We start from the raw sequence: 22892 nt of genomic DNA, 5'->3' as shown, positions 1-22892 counted from the left end.
ATGACTGGGCATGTTGGAATGCTGGGCATGTTGGAATGACTGGGCATGTTGGAATGACTGGGCATGTTGGAATGACTGGGCAGGTTGGAATGAGTGGGCATGTTGGAATAACTGGGCATGTTGGAATGACTGGGCATGTTGGAATGACTGGGCATGTTGGAATGACTGGGAGATGTTGGGGCAGGGGCCATGCAGCAATGTTATGTCTGTCGCAATGAGACAGCAAATTTCAAAATAGATGAAGCTCCTACAGCCAGTTTTATTTTGTGTTCATGCTCCTCTTGCTCTTCTTTAGCCACTTGTCAATGCAGCTGGGCCCCATGAAACAGCCTTGTTGATGTACCACCGGTGCATGAGGGCTTGGGAAAACTGGGCGATGCACTCTGCAGAAAAGATTGAAATGAAAGAATTAGGATCCACAAGTTTTTATTCTTGCCAGTATTAGAGTGCTAAAAAAGTAAACTCCGTATTGTGGCCACAGGAATAAAGTGAGCCTAAATCAAGAACCACTGAAGCTATTCGCACTCAAAAAGAAAAATAATTTGAGGTTCTTATTCAATATATCATATGCTCGTCATTAAGTACCATCATCAGCAGCATAACTAGCACCACTGCAAGACAAAGGCCTCTCCTATATCCCTAAACATAAGCCTGACGTGTGCCATAATGAGCAAAATAAAAAAGCCATCGTTTTTTGTCCTCTGAAGGCTTTTAGTGGGGTATTAATAAGAGGGACAATATAAAGGTAACATCAGAAGGGTGACTGCAGTAGCACAGCTGAGATGTCGCAGACGATACACTACGAAGAGGCATACAATCCATTGATACATCAGTTGCAAAAAATAAAAACAGCAGTAAAGAAAAGGTAAAACAAACCAGTGTCAATGCTCCAAGCGATATCACTTATTTCCATAATTTTGAGGGACCACATGCAATGAAAATGTGGTGAGGTAGAGTCACAAGCGAAGGCCATTCTATTCTCGATTTAATTATTACTAACTCTATGCAGCTGAATGCTTTTTCTGGTGTTTTATCTTGTTGTGTTAGTGACCATCTTCCTGTGTTTGCTTGCATTGAGAACGCTAGTACAATAGGAAGTAAGTCCACATCAATCACATACCAAGCTATTACAGAATCATCATTGAAATCCTTTAGGGATGCGCTCATGAAAGTATATTGGAGTAAGATAGCTGAACTTCATGATGCAAATGTTGCCTATAATACGTTTGTCGATTGCTTTAAACAGATATATCACGACTGCTTTCCTCTTGTAACACGCGTGAAAAGTCGCAGAATCCGCAAGCCATGGGTAACGCCAGAGCTTCGCGGAGAAATACAAATGAAAGACAAGCTGTACAGAAAATTTTTGAGCAGCCGGAAGGTTGAGGACCTTGCGGTATTTAAGAAATATAGGAACAAATTGACTAAAAAACTGCGGTCTACACGAACAGCCTATCACGTGTCACTTCTAGATGTTAAGAATGTTCGAAATGGTGTACTATGGTCGAGATTAAATACACTTCTGCAGCGGGACAGTTCACGCACTGCATTAACAAAATTAAATATTGATGGAAAGGAAGTTTCTGGCGTCGAACTGGCTAATGTATTCAATACTTTTTTAACGAGCTTGGCTACCCGTGCTATAACACGTGCTGCCGGATCTGACGCTTGCAAATATGTTCGAATTCAGAATGATGAAACAATTTTTCTGCACCCAGTCACGGTAGACGAAGTAGTGTCGGTGATAACAAATCTTAACAATAGCAGTAGCTGTGACATTGATGATATCCAAATACGGCCAGTCAAGCATGTAGTTGACATAATTGCTCCCATACTTGCTCACATCTTTAACATCTGTTTAGAAACTGCAGTTTTTACGGAAAAAATGCAATTAGCAAAAGTTGTTGTTCTTTACAAAAAAGGAGATCGCAACGCCCTCGCCAACTACAGACCAATCTCTATTTTGCCAGTGTTTTCGAAAGCATTTGAGAAAATGCTGCATCTAAGAATGTCAAATTTCATCCATAAATTTAACTTGCTAACACCATTTCAGTTTGGCTCCTGCAAAAGCAAATCCACTGAACTTGCATTACTCCAACAAAAGGAATATATAATAAAGCAACTTGAAAACAAATCTATTGTCATTGGTGTATTTGTGGACTTCTCAAAGGCTTTTGACCTGGTAAATCATAAAATCTTACTAAATAAATTACACTACTATGGTATCCGAGAAAAAGCGCTCTCATTGTTAAGTTCTTATTTGTCGTTTAGACAGCAAGTGGTGTACATAAATGGTATACAGTCTGAACCGAAGCCGCTCTTCTACGGTGTCCCTCAAGGCAGTACGCTAGGGCCTCTACTCTTCAATATTTACCGAAACGATATTGTCAACATTAGCGATAATACAAAGTTTTCCATCTATGCAGACGATACGAGCGTATTTTTTTCAGGTGAAAATGTTCATGAACTTATCAAACAATGTAATGCCACAATGCCTCTTGAGGTCTGGTCTGCAGTTAACCTGATGCAAATAAATGAGAGTAAGACCAAAGCTGTCATATTTAGGCCAAAAAATAAAGTTATCCCACTGCACGAGAATATTATATTAAACTCGCGGGCTGTAGAAATTGTTGAGCAGTTTAAATGCCTTGGGGTCATATTTTCTGCCAGTATGTCATGGGATTATCATGTCAATTATATCTTGAAAAAAATAGCTCAAATCACTGGTGTTATAGGCCGTCTAAAATACATACTTCCCACAAAAACTAAGATGCTGGTATACAATTCAATATTCAACTCGCATTTAAACTATTGCCAGTTGGTGTGGGGCACTACAACATTCACTAACCTTGAACGTATTCATTTAATGCAAAAAAGATATCTCCGAAATGCATATAATTTACCGTTCCGACATCCCAGTGCAGCTTTCTTTTGTCATTCCAGAGTTATTAAAGCACATAATCTTTATAAATATCGCCTCAGTGTTACTTTTAAAACAAAAATCAAGAAGAATGTAACAAATCTTAAAAATTTTGCAGAACTAAGGAAAAAAGAATCAGTCTATCCAACAAGACGTGGCGAAGAATGGACAGTGCCAACACCTCGACTAAATCTTGGTAGGGAATGCCTTCAGTACACACTTCCATCTCTTCTAAATAGGTATATCCACATTAACCTCGATTTGTTTTCTTTTTCACGTCATGAACTACATAATTTGTTTTTGCATAACATTGTTTAAGTTTCATTATGTATACATATTGCTGTTTCGTGTATTCTCCGGTGCTTCCTTGATGTGCTTGTTTTTTAAAATTGTATAAACTCTTGTGTTGCCTCCCTGTCAATAATAAGGATTGTAGACTCGTCAAGCTGCCCAAGGGCAGCTTTTTTCTACGATTCCTCCATCTGTAGTGCTAGATGGGAAATAAACTTTGATTTGATTTATTCTTCAATGGGAACAGGAAAAATTTCTTGATTTAGTTGTGATGGCATCCTGGTCTGAAGCGGGGCAGCAACATTTAACATTAAGTTGTGGAAAAGTATTGTAGAGTATATGGAACACACCTAAACGAGCGTTTCCCCTTTTATGCAGTGATGTCTGGTGGTCAAATGAGATGACTGATTACACATATGCTGTACCAAGTGTCGCTGTTGGATTAAAGGGAGTTGGTGGCGTAGCATCAAACAGTTTGGTGCAAAATTGAAAGAGCTAGGGAATACTTCAGTTTGGAATCAATAAAATTTTTATGCATAAACTGCGCAGCATGGCAAGAGCACACAGATCATGACATCTCCTGATAAACCCGAGTGCCCTTGTGGTGCCAGCAGCATGTATCGTGACATGCTCCAAGTATGTGGGGCTGCACCTGGTTAAGGTTTCTCCATACCATTAACCCTAGAGGTGGGAAAGGAGGTCAATACGTTGTGACAAAACAATGCAGACAAGACAAGGACAACGAAGGAATAAATATGATGGCATGAGTGCTGACTATCGCCAATGTGTATTGGAAACCACGTCAAAATATATACACTGTGGCCTAAAAAAAACAACGAACAAAGGGCACCTTGTGTCAACCACATTGCATGAGTGTAAAACAAAACAAAAACTGACAAAGAAGCATTTAAGAGCATGAACTCTTCCTTAGGAAGCGTAAAGAAGGTGTGCTAACACAGTGATTACGGTTTTTTTTTAAATTTCAGTGGCCTCGATTATCTCACGCACAAACTTTTCTGTGTCTGTCAGGCAAAATGCAGAACATGAATTCCGGTTCACAGCGTTTAGGATCTGGCAAACAATTGCAATTGCGACAGTGAATCATCAAAGTTCTCCCGCAAGCTTTGTTCACATCGTCGTGGTGGTCTTTTAAACCTCTCAGTGACACACTTGCCTGTTTTCCCACTGTAAACATAGCCGCATTTCAAGGCGTTCGAACACACTATGTCTTCTGTGCAGTGCACGAAGAGACTCTGATGGATAATCTCGGTTGACTACAGGTACTGAAACTTCATAGGGTTAGAAAAACAATATCGACGCCAACTCGACTGCCTATTTAACCGGTGCGACCAATTGTGGATGTAGAGAAAGGTACGTACAAACTTCCTTTTGGGAGTTACAGTCTCGACGGGGGCACAAAAAGAATGTTTCAACTTCTGCTTAAAGCAATCGGCTAAAGACACTGACAAAGGTTCTAAATATCCAGTAAAGGACGAACGGCATATGAGCTGGGCAAAACTGGATGTCATGGCAATCAAACAGGATTTCATTAAGGAATTTTTGAAGCAAAGGTTAGTGACACCTCTTGACCAGCTTAGACTGAACCGAAGAAAATGGTAAAAGTAGCTTGTTTTCCCTTGGCTCGTAAGCCCAACAAGTGTAACCACCCAAGATTGAGATCCAATAAATGTGATGACATATTATCCTCTATAATTTCAGTGGTGATTCAAAGTGGACTGAGGCTTTGACTGAACTCCTCTCTCACCTTAGACAATGCTTCGTCAGGATTGGAGATCCTGCAATAAGCCACGTAACAGCGGCGCTAATAGTTTTTTTTGCAAAAACAAGCTATTCTGAAATGTAATAAAGGTGGACTGAAGGTATGAGCTTAAAAGTGCGACAAAATTATTCACCAAAACTCCTGAGACGTTTGGAATGCCACTGCTCCATTTAGGTTAATGAATTCTTCAACACATTATTGATCCTGATTGAGGGATGGCGTAATATAAATCCTTGATGTCAACATAGCACCCCATGCAACTGGTGCGAGAGTTATTGTGTAGAAACTGCGTTACTTTCTCTGCAGATCTTACACGAGAGGAGTCATCAATGCTTAGCAACTTAATTTTATGTCGCAAAGAGAAGGCGATTTGTTTCTGACAGGTTCCATTCTCTTAAACTACAACCCTCAAGGAGCAGTCACCTTTATGGGTCTTTGCGGTAAAGAAGATAGCTGGACAATTTTTCTTACTGAAGTTGATGGCATTAGCCTGATGGTTAAACTCTAGATTGTTAATGTTTCTTGGCACTGGACTTTGCTTTTAACAAATCAGATAGTAAGTGGCACTCAAATTCAGAATACACTGCATCTGTGGCCTTGGACTGACAGGCGCCTTTCGATACGACCACAAAACCACCGTTTATCAGCAGTTGAAAGCAAGAGGGCCCACCCTCTTAAATACGACACAGTTCGGCCTGTGGGCAAGTTCCTAAAGAGGGTTCAAACCGTGACACTGCATCAAAACATCCCGAAGCACACCTGTCACACTCAGGTCTGTGCGTGGAAAAGGCAACTCGTCAAACCATGGCAAGCATCTCCACAATAGTTCTCTTCGGAGGAAAGGAAAATTTTGGTCCATAAGCACTTCAAGGACCAGACGAGGCAGCGACTCCAAGCTGAAGGTGTGCACCTTGTTGTCAAACTCTTGTGCCTGAAAACAAGCCAGGGAGTGGCTGGTTGACGGTGTCACGCACCGTTGACCAGGTGAAAGCCATCTGGAATGCCACTTTGCAGCCACTTTGCGCTCACTAGCCCGGAGCAGAGAAGCCAAGGCACGAGTGTCTGAAAACAAGGTGCACAATGTCGACACTGAGTTGCTGCCTCGTCTGCTGCTTGAAGCATATACGGGCCAAAATTTGCCATTGTTCCTTCGAAGAGGACTATTCTGGAGCTGTTTGCCATACTTTGACGTCTTGCCTTCCTGTGCCTGGACCTGAGCGTGACAGGTGTGTTTCAGGGGGCGTTGGTTGATGGGGTGTCGTGGTTTGAACCATGCCAGAAACTTGCCCGCAGGCTGAACTGTAACGGGTTTAAGACGGTGGGCCCTATCGCATTCAACTGCTGATAAAGAAGGTGGTTTTGTGGTCATGTCTAAAGGCGTCTTTCTGTCCAAGGCAACGGAGGCAGTTAATTCTGAGTTCAAGTGTCACACAACAGCTGATTTCTTAATAGCAATGTCCAGAGCCAAGAAACTATGTAATAATCTAAAGTTGAACCATCTGGCTAATGTATCAACTTCAGCAAGAAACTAGCAGAGGTGCCAATGAGAGGTCAAAAGACCACCGTTATGATGTGAACAAAGCTAGCAGGGGGAATCTGATGTTTCATTGTCGCGACTGCGATCGTTTGCCACATCCTTTATGCTGTGAGGCGTAATTTCTTGTGCTGCATTGTGATAGACAGACACAGAAAAGTTTGTGCATGAGATGATCGAGGCCACTGAAATTGTAGAAAAAACGCAATCAATGTGTTAACACACCTTCTTTATCGCTCCCTAAGAAAGAGTTCATGCTCTTAAATGCTTCATATTCAACTTTCGTTTTGTTTTTGACAGATCCAAAGTGAATGTTACAAGGCACCCTTTCTTCATTCTTTTTTTAGGCCACAGTGTATATATTTTGATGTGCTTTCCAATAAACCTTCTTGAAAGTCAGCACTCGCACCGTCGCATTCCTTCCTCATCTTTCTCTTCTTTGCGCTGTTTTGACATAATGAATTACAAACAAGCCCATTCATCCGTCTTGCAAAAGTCAATACAGTCAGAGTAGCTGAGATAGTTGGGGCATCCTTCAGAATAATGCAGTCATAAAGACAAGGTTGGGACATAAAGACAAAGACTGTTATTGAATGGCTAATATTAATGTACTTTAGTAATGTGCTTGGTTTGGTTTATGGGGGTTTAACATCCCAAAGTGACTCAGGATGAGGGACGCCTTATGATTTTGCATATTGATATGCTGGGCTTCATAAGAGAAGAAGTACAATAGTTTTTTAAGGCCAGCCGTAGAACAGGAAGCAATGAATCTACACTAATATCAAAGAATGAAGGCTCAAGCATGAGAGTGTAGCTAAAAGGTTATAATGACAAACATGAAAAGCTTTGGAGAAATTCAAGTCGATGACACTTGCCTAAAATAAAGAATCTAAATTTGGGTGAAAATCTGTTGTGAATTCAAAAAGTTGGATTGCACATTAGTAAAGAGAATGGGAGCCGTGATGAGTGGTATAGAAATATTAGTTTGAATTATGGTGGCAAGTAATATGCGGACTCATTTCGTGCTCTAACAGTTCATGCAAAATGCACATCAATAAAATAGGAGAACAGTTTGGGGATCAGAACGGTTTCCAGCCTTAATTATTGACAGGTCAGCTTCAGGTTGTCAGGGATAGAACCAAGAGGTTTGGATTGGCTAACAATTATTGGTAAAATCTGTCTTCAGATATCCTCAGTAGTTTAAAGTATGTCAGAAGGCTTCTCACACAGCCCTCAGGTACTCGAAAGCTTGTGCTTATCAATGACTTTCGAGACATGATGAGAAGCAATGGTTAATGCAGTGAAATGGGTAACAAATAACTGATTTTTCTCAAGAAAGTGCCCATGGAATATGCTGTCAAACAAATTCCCAAGGATCCTTCAATTAAGCCCAAAATGACAGTTTATGGGTAGCCACTTTGTTATAACCATCACATACAAAAAAAGAGACACCAGAAGCCCTCCTTATTCACTGAAAACAAGGGAGAATTATGAGACATCATTCCGGCACACAAAATCACACGGATGAAGAGAGTAGACTCCATGGACACCATATTTCAACTGAGGTTTATTCCACAACACAGGCTTTTTATGTGCAAAGGGGTACTGTGATCCCTGGGGCTGAAAAGTATTTCCGCCACCAGATAACAATTATTCAGGACGGCAAAAACCAAAACACAAAAAAACATAGGGGTAAAGGTATCTTGCCACTCACATTAAACACATCGGCACGCCTATGCATCACCTACCTGGCTGACCCAACAAACATATTTGCCTCCAGATAATCTATTTCTTTTTCTGGAGCGCTGCAGAAGGGCTGCTGACGTAATTCTCTTTTTCAACAGAGATACAAAAGGCTTAAAAAATTTCCCAGCCCTTTCAAGTGCTAAACTTGCACAAGGCATGTGTTTCTTTCAAAAACGCCTTGCATGCTCGCTTGTGCGAGCAAAGGCGAATGTGCTCAGCTAAATGACCTCTGCCACTTAATGAATCAGCTGTCCTGCAATGTTCAAGCAAGCGTTCATTGATGCAAGCCTCGTCTGTCTAATGTAATGTTTGCCACAGGCAAGGAGGATGCTGTACACCATGTCAACCTCATGTTTAACGAGGGGTTTGGTGTGCTTAGTTTTGTAGGCAGGCTTTTTCGTAACGTCATTTATCAGGTGGCACATGCATCCCAGCTTTCCCAAGCTGAAAATACGACATGTACATCGTGTTTGTCACTGGCCTTCTTGAGGCGGTGTGACACCTGATGGCAATAGGGCACAATGACAGGTCACTGTTGCGAATGTGCGTTGTCTTCCGGCTTGCGCTGCCCAGCACACTTCATCTCTCGAACCTGGCTTTCTACCACTAAGGCTACAATTTCTCCTGTGAAAACTGCCTGCTCCAGTCTCCTTACTTGCGCATTGATGCTGTCACAGAGTCGTGACAGCGTCAATGCCGAAGTAAGGCGACTGGAGCAGGCAGGCAGAAAAAGAAATAGTTTATCTCAACGCAAATGTGTGTTGGGTCAGCCAGGTAGGCAATGTTTAGTCACGCCAATGCATTCAACTTGAGTGACAAGCTAACCTTACGCCTATGTTTTTGTTTTTGCAACATTGAATAATTGTTACCTGGTCGAGGAAACACTTTTCAGCCACAGGGGTCACTAGTACCACTTTGCATGTAAAAAGCTCATGTTGTGGAATCAACCTCAGTTGAAGTATGGGGTCTATGGAGTCTACTCTCTTCGTTCATGTGTTTTTGTACACTGGAATGATGTCTCATAATTCTACCCAGAACCAATTAGCTCAGCTCTCCATGCTTAGCAAAAACAAGGCAGCAGTAATGAAACCAGTTCTCATGTGTGCACTTTTTCTTTTACATCTGTGACCTGCGATGAGTGGCATAAAAACACATATTTAAGTTAACACACATGCATCATAATGTTAATATTCGTAGTCAAATAGTATCACATAATGCAGCCAAAAACATGCAGACATTTCGCACTTCATGCATAGAATGCAACGGTTAAAAGACGAGCAATATTGAATGTAAAACTTCAAATGGCCTGCAACCGGCCCATTCTGACAGCCAACTAATATTACTCATATAAACATGTAAACATATCAGGCCAGAGCAATCCAAACTGCTCCAAGCAGTAGCATTAAGGAAAAGAGCAATGAATTGTGGGTTTTTTGCGCAAAAGACACGACACAAAGAAACGAGGTAGACAGGACAAGCGAGGTAGACAGGACAACATACTCGCAAGAGCAATGAAAGTAAGAGAACATTTCATGGCAACCACAAGAACAAAGCACAATGCAGTAACAACTTACAACACAGCTTTTGACTTCATCTGGTGGCCACAAAATCCATGCCATTGACTCGGACTGGAAGACAGATGTGCCACCTGCAGATACCAATTTTCCATTATCACTATGACAGGAGTACAAAAACAAGCATGCGAACTCGGTCCAACAGTGAATATCACATGAATGTAAAAAGATCACGAAAAATATACTTGCCCAAGTATACGCAAATATACTTGCCCAAGTATACGCCTCAATACAAAGGAAAACTACCCTGTTTAAAATGCATCAGTTCCCCTAGCACTAGTAAAGGAATCTTGCTATGAGCAAAACAAATCTGTGTTCGAAAGCGTAGATAAACATCGTAATAACTGAGACAATTATTGCGTCACTTGTTTTCCTCAGAAACGAATTTTCAAACAGCAGAGTGATCGAAATGCAAGATCCTATACTCTGGGTAGCCAGAAATGCTATCGGTATCATAAAAAAAAATCTTCACATACTCATTTAAAAATTAGATCCTGACGGCCGGAAATTAACTTTCGTTGGTAACTGCAACCTGAGACAGTGCTTTCTTTATAGTGGGGTTTGAATTCAGATGCGGAAAATGGGCACTGATCGTATTGGAGGGTTCCGGATTAATTTAGACCACCTAGAATTTCTTAACGTGAGCTGACATCGCACAGCACAGGGGCATTCTTTTTTTCATTTCACCTAAATCGAAATGCGGCTACTGCCATCAGGATCGACCCCACGACCTAAGGTTCAACAGTCTAGGGCCAAGCAAAAACCGCGGCGAATAAAAAGTGTTTCAATCCCCCTCAAAGTGCTAACGCTATCTTGAAAGACAATCATACATTTTACGCACAGCCAAAGTGCCGGTCCTTGAAACGTGCGCGGTGGTGTGAACAAGCATGGGCAGAAACGCGTAGAACGAGGCATATACGAGGACAAATCTGTGCTCAACAAGAAACAAAACGCGCAAACATGCGCATACCAAAATCATGCAAAGCTAGCGCACGCACGGTCGCATCCCCTTCGCCAAAACAAGTACCGACAGCGACAATTCTTGGCAGAGCAACTCACCGCGGCGACAACAAAAGCGCCTTAAACGCTCTTTATAGCATTGAACACGAATACTGCAGCAGTACGACAGGTCACCGTTCCAGCATTATATGCTTCGGATAATGCACGAGTACTGCTTACCTTTTCAGATGATTGCGTAGTCGTGCAGAACGCTGTTTGCCTTCGTGTCACGGGCACTACACCAACCAGTGAGATTTCACCACGAGTGCTACGTAGCCGGCACTCTCTACCACGTAGTCACACAGAAGAAAATATTCCGGGCCTTATTTGGAACATTTCCACCGCGACACTGCCCGCGCGTCTTTGTGCCTGGACACCCATCCTGGACTACACAAAGAAGCGCACAGACTGAAAAGTTAGAGAGACCAGAAAAATGACACTTTGCCTCGAATAGGCTACGTCGACAGCACTGCGCGATTGTGCACCCTTGAACAAGAAGAAACACACGCAAACCACAACACAGTTCACGACGGCTCACAATCCAAGTAGCGAATTGTAGCAAGCGCCGAAGCGCGATGCACGCGACGCAGCATGGCGACGCAGCACCCGAACCGCCATGAGCATGAGCTTCCTCCATGGCCATGAGGGTTATACAGAAAAACAGCTACCGGCAGCCACCTGGCGGTGACAACCAGTTTTTGTTTCGGTTTCGTTGTGAAAAAGCTTGTATCCTACTTTTTATTTTATTTTTGGTATTTTTATTGGGTATTCAGCCGTATCGGCATCCACAGAAATTGCAGCGATTGCGAGCAATTACCACTGGTAGAAACGCGCGAATTAACGACCTGTTGCTTGCGCTGCGGTTGAAAAATGCCTGAGTTCTCACGGCAGTATGGCTTGCTGCTTTGCTCATTCACGAAATTACATGCCGATTTCTGTTTGTATGGGGAAGTTTTTTTTTATATTGATGGGAGATCAGCAAGGCTAACAAAATACCCAACGTAGCAGTCGTAGAGAGTAGGTTGTCGTAAAAACATGGGGACGCTGTTTGATCGGCAGCACGACGTGAGAGGCGGCAGCGTTGAAACGCGCGTCGAGAGAACAACCTCCACGGTATATGCTTTCTTGAGACTACAGTGAAGGTGTGCATTTTTTATAGTGGAGTTCTCTCATCCAACGTGAAAACCAAATCAAATCTTAGTATGAAATATGCTGTGTAATTTATATCCTCATATTGTATTTATATATATCTGCATTTCTATTTTGAAAAACAGTGTTGTACTGGTAATTGTGTACCGAGGTGCATGTATAAGAGTGCAGCCTTGTCGAAATATTCTGTGTATATATTTGTATTCGTAACCCTTCTACAAAGAAGCTGTGTGGCCAGCTATGTGGTTAACAATTTGTTAATTGAATTAGTATATGTCTTGAAATGCACGCTCAATAAAATTTTCTGAATGAAATTGAGTGTTCAGATTCAGGCATGCAGGGCTCTGCAAACCTGCAATTTATTATTTTGTGAACAATGAAGTTAAACTTTTTCTCAAATATTTTGCTAATGATAATCTAAGCCCAAGTATATAAGTCGTTACTTTTTAAAAAATTTTTCTGAAACTGTCAAGTCAACAAATGCACGTGTAAAAAAAGAGAAATTTGTCTTGCAGTTTTTATTCTAACAGCATAAAGTGCCAAGTGTACAGTCTTTGTCAAAAGTAACCAGGCTGCATGGTTTGCTTCTAGCTTGTATAGAGGAGCCCTTGTGTTACTCCTAAGGATCAAAACGTGTTGGAAGGTAATAAGACCCTCAGCCCTTACCTTTAGCTACCATTCCAGCTTCAGGGAAGCTGTGAGGGATCCGCTGTACGAGCTAGAAGCAAACCATGCAGGCTGGTTACTTTTGACAAAGACTGTACGTTTGATGGATTTGACCCACTGAGATTGTTAGTGCATTGATGAGTTTCATTTTGTCAACCATATAGGCACATGCATATGCAGTATCTGCTGCCCAGCATCGGCCATTCAAATACAGCCATGGTTTGTGCCATGCCAAACAAGTAGGTACAGTCGTGGGTAAAAAAGATTAGCACACATGACGGAACACCAGAGCGCCGGAATGACAACGCCTGGCACTGCGGGTGGCGGAGAGGCTGATAACGGGAGTGCCGGGCCGTTCCCATTCTACAGTATTAAGGGGGTCTGCCACGGACAGTAAAATTACTGCGGACTGCCACGGACAGCAAATTAGCGGACTGCCACGGACAGCAAAACTGCTGACTAAAAGCAGCGCTATCATCTATTGTTCCCGCGAGTTCCTTTTGACAAACCATCGCGGACATAAAAAAACAGTAATAAAAAGAAGCCATCTGTGCTCATGATAACCGAGCCAAAATAAATTCCGCAAGCACAGTCACGTAGGGTTGGCACTTCAACGCTCGGGCGGTGCACGCTTGATAAAGCTTACTTCCTGCCGCCCCCCCCCCCCCCCCTAGGCTGCAAACATGGAAACGGCCCGTTAGGCAGTTCTGCCTACCGCAGCGCCGCGTGGTGAGATATACGAATTCTGATCGCCAGTGATCTGTGCTAATATTTTTTGCTCGCGACTGTACACATCCATAGGCTCCCACCGTGGTTTCCACATAGTCCAGTGTTGCCTGCCAGGCCCACCGAGATAATCACGATGGATACCACCAAGCCCATCCCGTCCCACCGTGTTCACTGAAGTGTCCAGCGTGGTTTCCATTCAGCCCAATATTGTTTACTGAAAGTGCCAGTGCAGCCACCACAATTTCCACTCAATCCAGGGTGGCCCAAAGTCGCCATTAGTGCATCCAACATCTCTCCCATTCGCTCCAACAGCACCCAGCGTGGAAACCAACACTTCCAATCAGCCCACCGTTTTCTCCAACATGGAAACCAACACTTCCATTCGGCCCACCGTTTTCTCCAACATGACTTTTGCTGGAATTTTCAACAGGGTCCCTCGAAGTATTTTTTTTTAAATGTCGATGGGCTAGAGTAGAAAATTCTGGAGGTATTACACGCTGCTCTTAATTCGTTCTTTTGAGTCCGCATCCCGTTGCATATGGCCAGGCTTTTCGTGGCGCTCAGAAAAATCTTTTTGAACCAGATATTCTATATTTGCTGTGTAACCACGACGGCATATAAAGAAAACCTTCAAAGCCCGACACATTTTGACCCCCTCGTATTGCCGCCGATATATCCAGTTCTCTTTCCTCAAGGCAGGTAGAAGATGCTCCTAACTCCCGCTGTCTCTATTTTTTCCATTACTCTGGGCAGGTGATCCTCGTGAACAGCTAAGATTGCTGTCAAGGTGCGAGAAAGACACAGCCTGACTGTTAGCCCACAAGACAAGCGGGCACTAAAATATTTGTGTGGGAAGGCACGCACAATATCTCGCGCGTTCCTTCGAGCACTTTCAAAAATTGCCTAAAAATGGTGTGCTCGAAGCAGATATTTTCAAAAGAAGACTGTCAGCCGCGGCAGACGCCAGTAATTTTTAAAGTAATGTCAATTAGCTAGCTCAGAAACAATAATTAATAATTTCTAAGTTAAGTCTCCTAGTTAGTCGGACGTCCCAAACATTCACGTGGGCTACCTGAGACGCCGAGGTGAACGACCCACGATTAATGTCGACCACCTGGGTTTCCTTATCGTGTACTGACATCTTACAGCACACAGGTGCGTCTTACAGGGCTAAATGTTAAAGCCAAGGTTCGCGGTCTCTGCGTGGTCGTCGTCGCCATCATTCGGCATACTACGCAGCCACATGATCACCTGATGGCGTGCCTACCCCGAGCGCATAGCCCGTGCCTAGCGTTAACTTCGTCCTCCAATCTGATAACGACTAAGCGTGAGGCAAGGGATGATTGCATGGCATGGCACCCTGCGCACCTGCACAGTATCTGCCGCAGCAGTTGTGATAAAGCCGCCAGCGGGTACGCGCGCATCACTCGCTTTGTGGGAGAGCCATGGATGCAGCGCGGTCGAAGCGTCCTGTTCCCACGCTGCAGGTATGCGGAAGGCCAGAGCCGATAGCCTGCGGCAGGTCGAACAGGGGACGAACGCTCTTGAGTCGATGTCCGCATACGCGCTGCACGATAAGAGGCTCAAGTCCGTGTCAACTCATTCATCACACCATAAAGCACTCGGTATAACCTTCCCAAGACAAACACAACCACCACACACTCACACTTGCCATCATCATTCAAAGTGCAACAACCGCAAAAAGCAGAACGGCGACCAGCTAGTGCTAATCATCCGCATTACCAGGGGTCGCTAATCACCATTAATTTTTCTCTCTTTTTTTTTTGCACTTCGTCTCACACACGGTGTAAGAATATATTTAGGTGCTGACAATGCGCACGGCGGCGCGACCAGATTGTGTTCGCTCCTCCCTGCGCTTCTCTCGAATGCCGACAGGTGGCGCCAGGTGATGGGGTCTTGTCTGGTCGCCTAATTGTGGCGGCCGTAATGCAGGTGTTGCGCGATCGTTTGGTGCCGCGTCCTGCATGTGCGCTTTGTTGACTTCGGCAAGGCGCAGGAGGATTGAAACTGCTGTCGACACTGAATATTATTAGGCTACTTCGTATTTTACTTGCTGGGACTGCACGAATGGGTGGAACAACAGCGAGGACGCGACCCTGTGATCTTTCCAAGCTCGTTATCGAAATGCGTTCATTGCAAAGTATTTTTCTTTCATCCTCAAGAATTCTGAGAGCATAGTTTACTTACTCTTAAATATAAAAGGTTGGCCGCAACGTGCATGCTCCCACATTTGGGCCGAAGGGCCTGCACGTAGTACATTCAGACATTGCTTGAGCAGTGTAATGCGCCGACGCTCTGACATGATGCCCGCCGTGTACAGAACGTGGTTAACTTCGCCCAACTGGGGTTCATTAATGTGAAGGGATAGCTCAATGGCGTTTCCGCATTCCGCCCGATAGATTGTCCCCGTAGTCAGGAATAGAACCTCGCGCTGGTGTGGCGCTTTGCGGATCGCCTCCACCATTATAGACCAGAATTTTGAGCCTTTCCCGGGCGCGGCCATTTTGCACCGACTGGCGCGCCGCGGTGCGGGCGTTTCTTTGGGGACTGCGAGGCTGCGGCAGTTCCGCGGCCGCGCGTGCATATAGCCGCGCTTCGGGCGCTAAAAAAACGTTGTCGAGCATACTTCCGCTGCGTGGCTGTGTTGCAGGAAGTATTTACGTTATCACAGCGATAACATTGACGCGTTTTAATGACATTTAGTTGACATTCAGGCTAATTGTGCCGGCGCTTAGAACGAGCTCGTGCTTATATCGAATTCCGTCTTGGTGCTCCACCGCAAAGAAACTTTTTGTTCAATATCAAGCATTAGGTGTGCGGCTAGCATGCAGTTCCAATTCCCATGCACTCTTATTCCTTCCTGCCGGCCGGCCATAAAGCGCCCCCCCCCCTTCCCCCTTCCACAAACAGGGCTTTCTTGTCGCCGTGCCAGTTTATCAACAAATTACCGCTGTGAGCTCAACTGAGTCGTAGCCCCAACAGAAAACAAATTTTGTCATGGTTTATGCAACCTGGTGCATAAAAACGTACTTTCGCTTAATTTATCGAAGCTTGAATAGATATGAGCTGCTAATCCAGCTTTCACTAATTCTGAGGTCCGAAGTCGCGTTATTTTATTCAGGAGCTCTCGCCGCGTGTGAGAGCGTTGCGTAGCCGTTTGGCTAAGTGTGGAAATGTAATGAAATCGCGCATATTTTTCTATGAATAAGGTAGATACCGCACCCCTGCGGTGGCTCAGTGGTTACGGCTCTCGGCTCCGGCCCAAAAGACGCGGGTTCGATCCCGGCCGCGGCGGCTGAATTTCGAGTGAGGCGAAATTCTACAGGCCCGTGTACTGTGCGATGTCAGTGCACGTTAAAGAACCCCAGGTGGTCGAAATTTTCGGAGTCCTTCACTATACGGCGTCCCTCATAGCCCGAGTCGCTTTGGGACGTAAAACCTTAATAAACCAAACCAAACTAAGGTAGATAGATACCAACAGCAGAAAGATACTATAGATAAACATTTACCCCCCAGATACCTCTGACATGCGTGCGGAAAAAGCAGCTGAAATCGGTAGCGGTCGTGCTTACAATCCTGTGCATGAAATGTGTTTAATGGGAACAAGAGCAAGCTCAGCGCAAGGATGCCGAACACGTACTGGTGATCGAAAATACGCGCTCCGTCGGGACAACCTTCAGTAAGAAGCTCGCCTATCCAGTTACTACTCCACTGAATCAAATCAATAGATCTACATTCTGATGCATAAAATTATCATAGATGATGTCGCACGTAAAAGGCGACAACAAACGACACGACAGCGCCGAAATCTGCTTAGAAGTGCCGGTTTCCAGTCCGTACACTACCTTGTCGACTACCTCGGATGTAACGTTAACGAGTAACTGCGCACAAGATAACCGCAGTACTGTCTGGAAGAGAGAAAATGTGAGTAGTGACGCACAGCACACACCCTCATAGGTTAACTGATGGAGCACAGCAACGGCAGAAGCGAACACGTAAACATGCGTTCTACGCGCGGCGCCGGCGCGACCCGCAGTCCCTCGGGCCGCGCGCGCCGACAGATGGCGACTGGTGTCGAGAGTAGGAGCGCGCCCGCAGCCTGCGTGCGAGGATAAAAAAATCTGGTCTATACGAATGAGCGCAGGGACCGAAAGGAAACCAAGTGTGCGTTTACAACGTTTTAATGGCTAGTACAGTGCACGTTTAGCTACGCAGCGCGAAAATAGTGGAAATTCCCCTGGTGTTACTCCTGCCAAGCTCATCTTTTACGCCGACACCGACGATGCTGAGCTGTGTGTGTTCCGCAAGGAAAGACCGGCGTGCACGCGCAGAGATAAAATATTTACGCGACCCTAAACAGTGATTGACGGATGTCAGTTGAGAAAAATTGCAGCTACTTGTTGACCTCAATGACGTTGGGAAGCGAAAATCTCCATCGAGCGTTCTAGGGTCCTGCAAATTATGCAGCTGCATATTTGTTATAAATATTACCAGCATGTTTTCGGTACCGGCATGTCTTCGTCACACCACATACCACCACGTTTTGTGGCACCAAAACGTACAGCGGGTGGAAACTAGCCACAAGGTTGCCGAAGGAAATTAATTGCTCCGCTGCCATTGCATGTCGCATCTAGTGTGTCTCTGTATATGCTTCTTCAAAAAGTGTCTTCCTCCACATAGAAACAGACAGCCCAGACCGCCATTAGTAGCTTCAATTATTTCATTCGCTGACCTCGTGACCTCCAGAATGTTAAGCCTGAGGGTACCTTAATGACAAGGAAGAACTAGGGTTTAATCCTGGCTTCGGCGGCGCGAAACAACGCAAAAGGTGCCCGTGTGCTGTGTGGTGTGAAGAATCCGATGTGGTCTATATTTGGAGCCCTCCAATGCGGTTTCAATTATTACCCATATGCCACTTCCGGACGTTAAGCGGCACAATTGGCATTTTGTGTACAAATGATGCCTGAATAGCCATTCTGGGGAACAAAGAAATTTAGTACTACAAGTATGCCCTTCCTGAGAGATATTATTGCGTATTTTCAATGGATTGTGCACAAAGCACAATCAATTACGACTTGCATAGCTCCTTTTGTGTAGTCTAGAGGCAGGACCATGACAGCAATCTTGATCACTGCAAGCGTCTATTTGGACGATGCACTGAGTAATGGAACCTCCGCAATCTAGGTTGAACACAGCTGGGGCTGTTTCTTGTTTTCTTGTGACTGCTTCGTCATGATTGTATTCATGCGCTTGCAATGCTTCCTCATACGCATGCAGACGCAGTAGTGGAGAAGATGTGCGATTACTTCTTCCTTGTGATCAGAGCATTCGAAAGTCACCGTGTATGTATCAATAACCGCGTCGATGTTGTCCCAGTATACAGTATTGAACAAAAATCCGCTTAGTTTGCTTCAGAAGATAAAATATCTTCATGGTACGATGGGTAAGACCTCCTCCGGCCTTCACATTTGTGAGAGCTGCTTCAGCAAAATAATTATTTTTTTGCGCTGAAGGCCGATAAGCCAACTGGTCAGTCAACTGGTTACTTTTCACATTTTTCTGCACAAAAAACCGGTGACGTATATAGTAAAGAACGCAGTCCATAACTTGCCCCCCATCCGATTTTTCTTTGCGAATGGTATGTTCACATTTACCAGTCTTCAACTGAAACGAGGTCGTCCAACTTTTCTTTAGTCTTATCGATGAAGCCAGGACATGATGCCGCTGTGTAGTGTGTTCTAATGAGGGCTCTAAAAAACGACGCGTCTAACAATGATTTTTCACCATCGACGACTTTGCGGTTGCGAAACTTCGGAGGTTTAAGGGTACTGTAGGTCGACAACGTCTGGTAAAGGTGCGTAAAGGAGGGCATCGAAGGACAGGGTCTTGATTCATTTTGTTTGTTAAGACATATCTCAAATTGTAGCAATCAAGGAGCACCTCCCAAAGATCCGTCGTAGACTTCAATGTGACTCGAAGTCCCTCGCAGGTGCTCTTTGTCAAGAACGTGTCCTTGGTAACGCTCCCACTTTCCATCTCTTTTTCCCAGCTGTCGAGCGAGTCAGTGCGTTGCTTGAGAATTGAGAGATCTCGGTTCTTTTGTGTAAACCCTTCTGCTTGAGATCGCCGGTTCAATTCATAAAATAAACTATCGTCGGCCCGCGCCACCATGTGCGTTTTCGCAATTCTTACTGCGGCTGGTCCCAAACCGCGATACAAAAAACTAGTTCCAGCGAACTTTGTTCGTGCACGGTGCCTATTACAACGTGAAATCTGATAGCTTAACGTCCACACCTTGTGATGCACTCTGAGCACAATATATTCTTACACCGTGTGTCTGCAAGCGCAAAACGCTGAAAAACAAAGCCTAAAACGGCACCTAAAGCCGGCCACGCGGTCAGCCGCATCTACCGCTCCGCAAGCGAATGAACCCTGCTCCGGAGCGCCCCCGCACCGCTGCGGTCGGCGCGAGTACTAGAGGAAGAACAAGATCGGTGTGCGCTCTCCGCCGCGGCGGGCGGTCGGTGTCAACACCTAAATTATTCATACACCGTAGTCAAAATCTGAAACTGTCTTTAGCAACAGATTAAAGCACTCTCTCCCTCAACAGCGGACCGTATCCCACCATGTTTCCTGGTAACTATAGTTCAGACAGCGCCCTCTGCGGTCAACGTACCGATGGAGCCTACGTCCTCTGGGCTTTCCCTGCTGATCTTCATAAACCAGAACCGCCACTCAGCACTTTCGAGCAGTGGGAGATCGCGCTGCTCAGCTCGGACATAGGTGACCAATGTCATGCCCTCAAGTGAGCCGCTGAAGTCATATCACCAAGTAAGGTCTTTTGATCATCTAGCGTCGGTGCCAAGTTTCGTCCTTATTTTTTTGGAACCAATAACGTTTTTTCCTCCTGATGCATTTCGTCTCCATAAAATCGCGGCTGCCATGGCCGGGATTCATTCCCGCGTCCTTTGACTCAGCAGAGAGAGAGCACTTTCATCAAAAACAGATTTTAGCCGGCGTGTATATTCGCGGACGTACTACTCTGCGTAGGGGAGGGATTAGGGAACTAAAGAGGGAAGCAGCCGAACGCAGTACCCACTGAGTCACCACGGCGAGCTGTTGCCGGTAGTAATAAATAGGCAATGCTACATCAAGGATTTCCTTCTCAGCTGCGGAGCACAATCTCAACGTAAAGCGCTCTCAGGGCAGCTTTTAAACTTCCTGGCTAATTAAGAACACTCCAGCTTTCTTTTCAGGGTCGAGAAAAATGTCCATCTTATAATTCATACCCTTTGATTCATTCATTACAGGAAAATTTATTACAGCAAAATTATGCGGCATTCGAACGCACTTTTTCGTGCATAAAACTGCGGCAACCACCTTAGCCACTTCGTCCATTAGTTGCTATATTGTTCCAGAAAAAGGCTGCGGCATGCCACCGCCGTACACACCGGCGGAAACCCCCCGCACGCGATAGCTTTAAAAGCACTCTTCAATACTACGAAATAGATCCCCCTCCCCTTAAAGCGCAGTGGTTATGGGACTTTTTTCGAGGAGCTGTTCACGCGCGTTTGCAGCACAGCGGTCTATTACAGGATTTCGATATATATATTTTTTAATTCTCAGCAAATATGCTAACCATGGCAGTCTGACCAAACTGCTCTTGAAGCATTGACATCAAATCACCACTATCATTTTCTCATCCTGAAACAAAGCGGTGGCTAGGTAAGTACAGTCTTTGCCAAAAGTAATCGGGCAACAGTGGTTCCTTTCTTAGCCGCGTAGCGAAGCACTTACGGCAGCCCTTAAGCTATGAATCTGTGTAAAGTAAGTTGAACCATTGTCCTCACGTTTTGACACCTTTTGGTCTTCAAGGGTACCGTAACGACTCCATTACACAGCTAAGAAGCAAAAACCTGTTGCTCGGTTACTTTTGACAAATGGGGTACATATATGACGTTCTGACGCTCCGGCCCAACTACGGAGACCTTGTTCACAAGGCGCACGTAGTGGCGCTGACGCGTCATTTTTATAACGAATGGTCGGCGCTTGAAGAATTTCCGCCATGAACATACCCGATCAGACGGGTTTCCGTTAAACCCCGCTACTGCGCGTGCGCACCTGGCGAGCGCGGCGGCGGTGCGCCAGCTGTGCGCCGTGTAACGTCACTTCTCGGGGCAGATGCGGAGTATGGCCTTTCCTCGGCTCCGCGAAATGGCTCGGCGGCTAGCGTAGCGCTGCTTTCGCAACAAAAGTCGCGTCCAGTAACAGTACGTGCGTGGCTAGCTAAAATGCGCAGTTGCGACGAGCGTTCTCGCTTGCCTTGCCGCTGTGTCTACATGTGGACACCACACTGTTCGTCGAACATATTTTCAATCAATCCTTTTTATTTCTCTGATACGTCTGCAGCCAGTGCACGCTGAAAGGAGCAGAGATAAAAAAAAGATAACAAAAGGAATTCAGCAGCACGTATGAAGTATTGCCTGGAATGTTAACCATTCGATATGTTAACCATCTGATACCAGTTTTTCCTTACACCTTCACACCCTATTTTCTTTTGACAAACAGGCAGTGTGGCAAGGCCTGTGTCCTTGCGAGGGGAACAGAGTAGCAGATGACGCTCACACTTGGAACTCTCGCCGATTCCCTCGCTAATCGCCGTTATGAAGCATTCACAAGCCGCAGGGTCGACGGTCGCATGATATTAGGAAAATCCCGAAGGCTGTAGGGTTTTCGTTTTTCTTTCACTTCTTTTCACTCTTGCTACCACAATCGCTACCGCCATCGTTTCGCAGACGCTCGCGTGCGCAATTGCAGGTTCAAGCTCCAAATGGCCGGATACCGCTGTGAGTACACAAGGCGTTCTGTGCCAAGCCATTCGAGGCTCACTATGCCTGCTAGAGGCGCTCCTTTAGGACAGCAACGCGAAGCCCGGCCGCATACACCCGTCGGGAGGCTGCGTACAACGTTCAGCCGCACCATGATTGGGCTTCGATTAGCTGCCGACTGGCGGTCATTGCGAGACGCTCCTTTAGGACCGCGACGCGAAGCTCGGCCGCATACACCCATGCAAAAGCTGCGTACATCGTTCAGCCGCACCATGATTGGGCTTCCATCAGCTGCTGATTAGCGGTCCTTGGGAGGCGCTTCTTCAGGAGAGCGACGCGAAGCCCGGCCTCATACACCCATGCGAAGTCTGTGTACATCATTCAGCCGCACTATGATTGGGCTTCCATCAGCTACTGACTAGCGGTCCTTGGGAGGCGCTTCTTTAGGAGAGTGAAGCGAAGCCCGGCCTCATACACCCATGCGAAGTCTGTGTACATCGTTCAGCCGCACCATGATTGGGCTTCGATCAGCTGCCAACCGGCGGTCATTGCGGGGCGCTCCTTTAGGACAGCGACGCGAAGCCCGGCCGCACACACCCATGCGAAGGCTCCTTACATCGTTCAGCCGCACCATGATTGGCCTTCGATCAGCTGC

At 45.3% G+C, this 22892-nt stretch overlaps 1 long non-coding RNA gene across 1 annotated transcript; it reads right to left on the bottom strand.

Moving 5' to 3' along the window:
- Positions 1 to 235: 235 nt before the first annotated feature.
- Positions 236 to 11413, bottom strand: LOC149353908 (uncharacterized). The gene is made up of 3 exons (XR_016291130.1): positions 11025 to 11413; positions 9846 to 9919; positions 236 to 383 (listed from the first exon to the last, which is right to left on the bottom strand). It is a non-coding gene; the product is annotated as an uncharacterized LOC149353908 (long non-coding RNA).
- Positions 11414 to 22892: the final 11479 nt, after the last annotated feature.

The sequence above is a fragment of the Amblyomma mixtum genome, chromosome 3, assembly GCF_055824585.1.
Source record: "Amblyomma mixtum isolate Tamu chromosome 3, ASM5582458v1, whole genome shotgun sequence".
Lineage (NCBI taxonomy): Eukaryota > Metazoa > Arthropoda > Arachnida > Ixodida > Ixodidae > Amblyomma > Amblyomma mixtum.
Note: the sequence above shows the minus strand (reverse complement) of the source record. Positions and strands in the feature narration are given on the sequence as shown.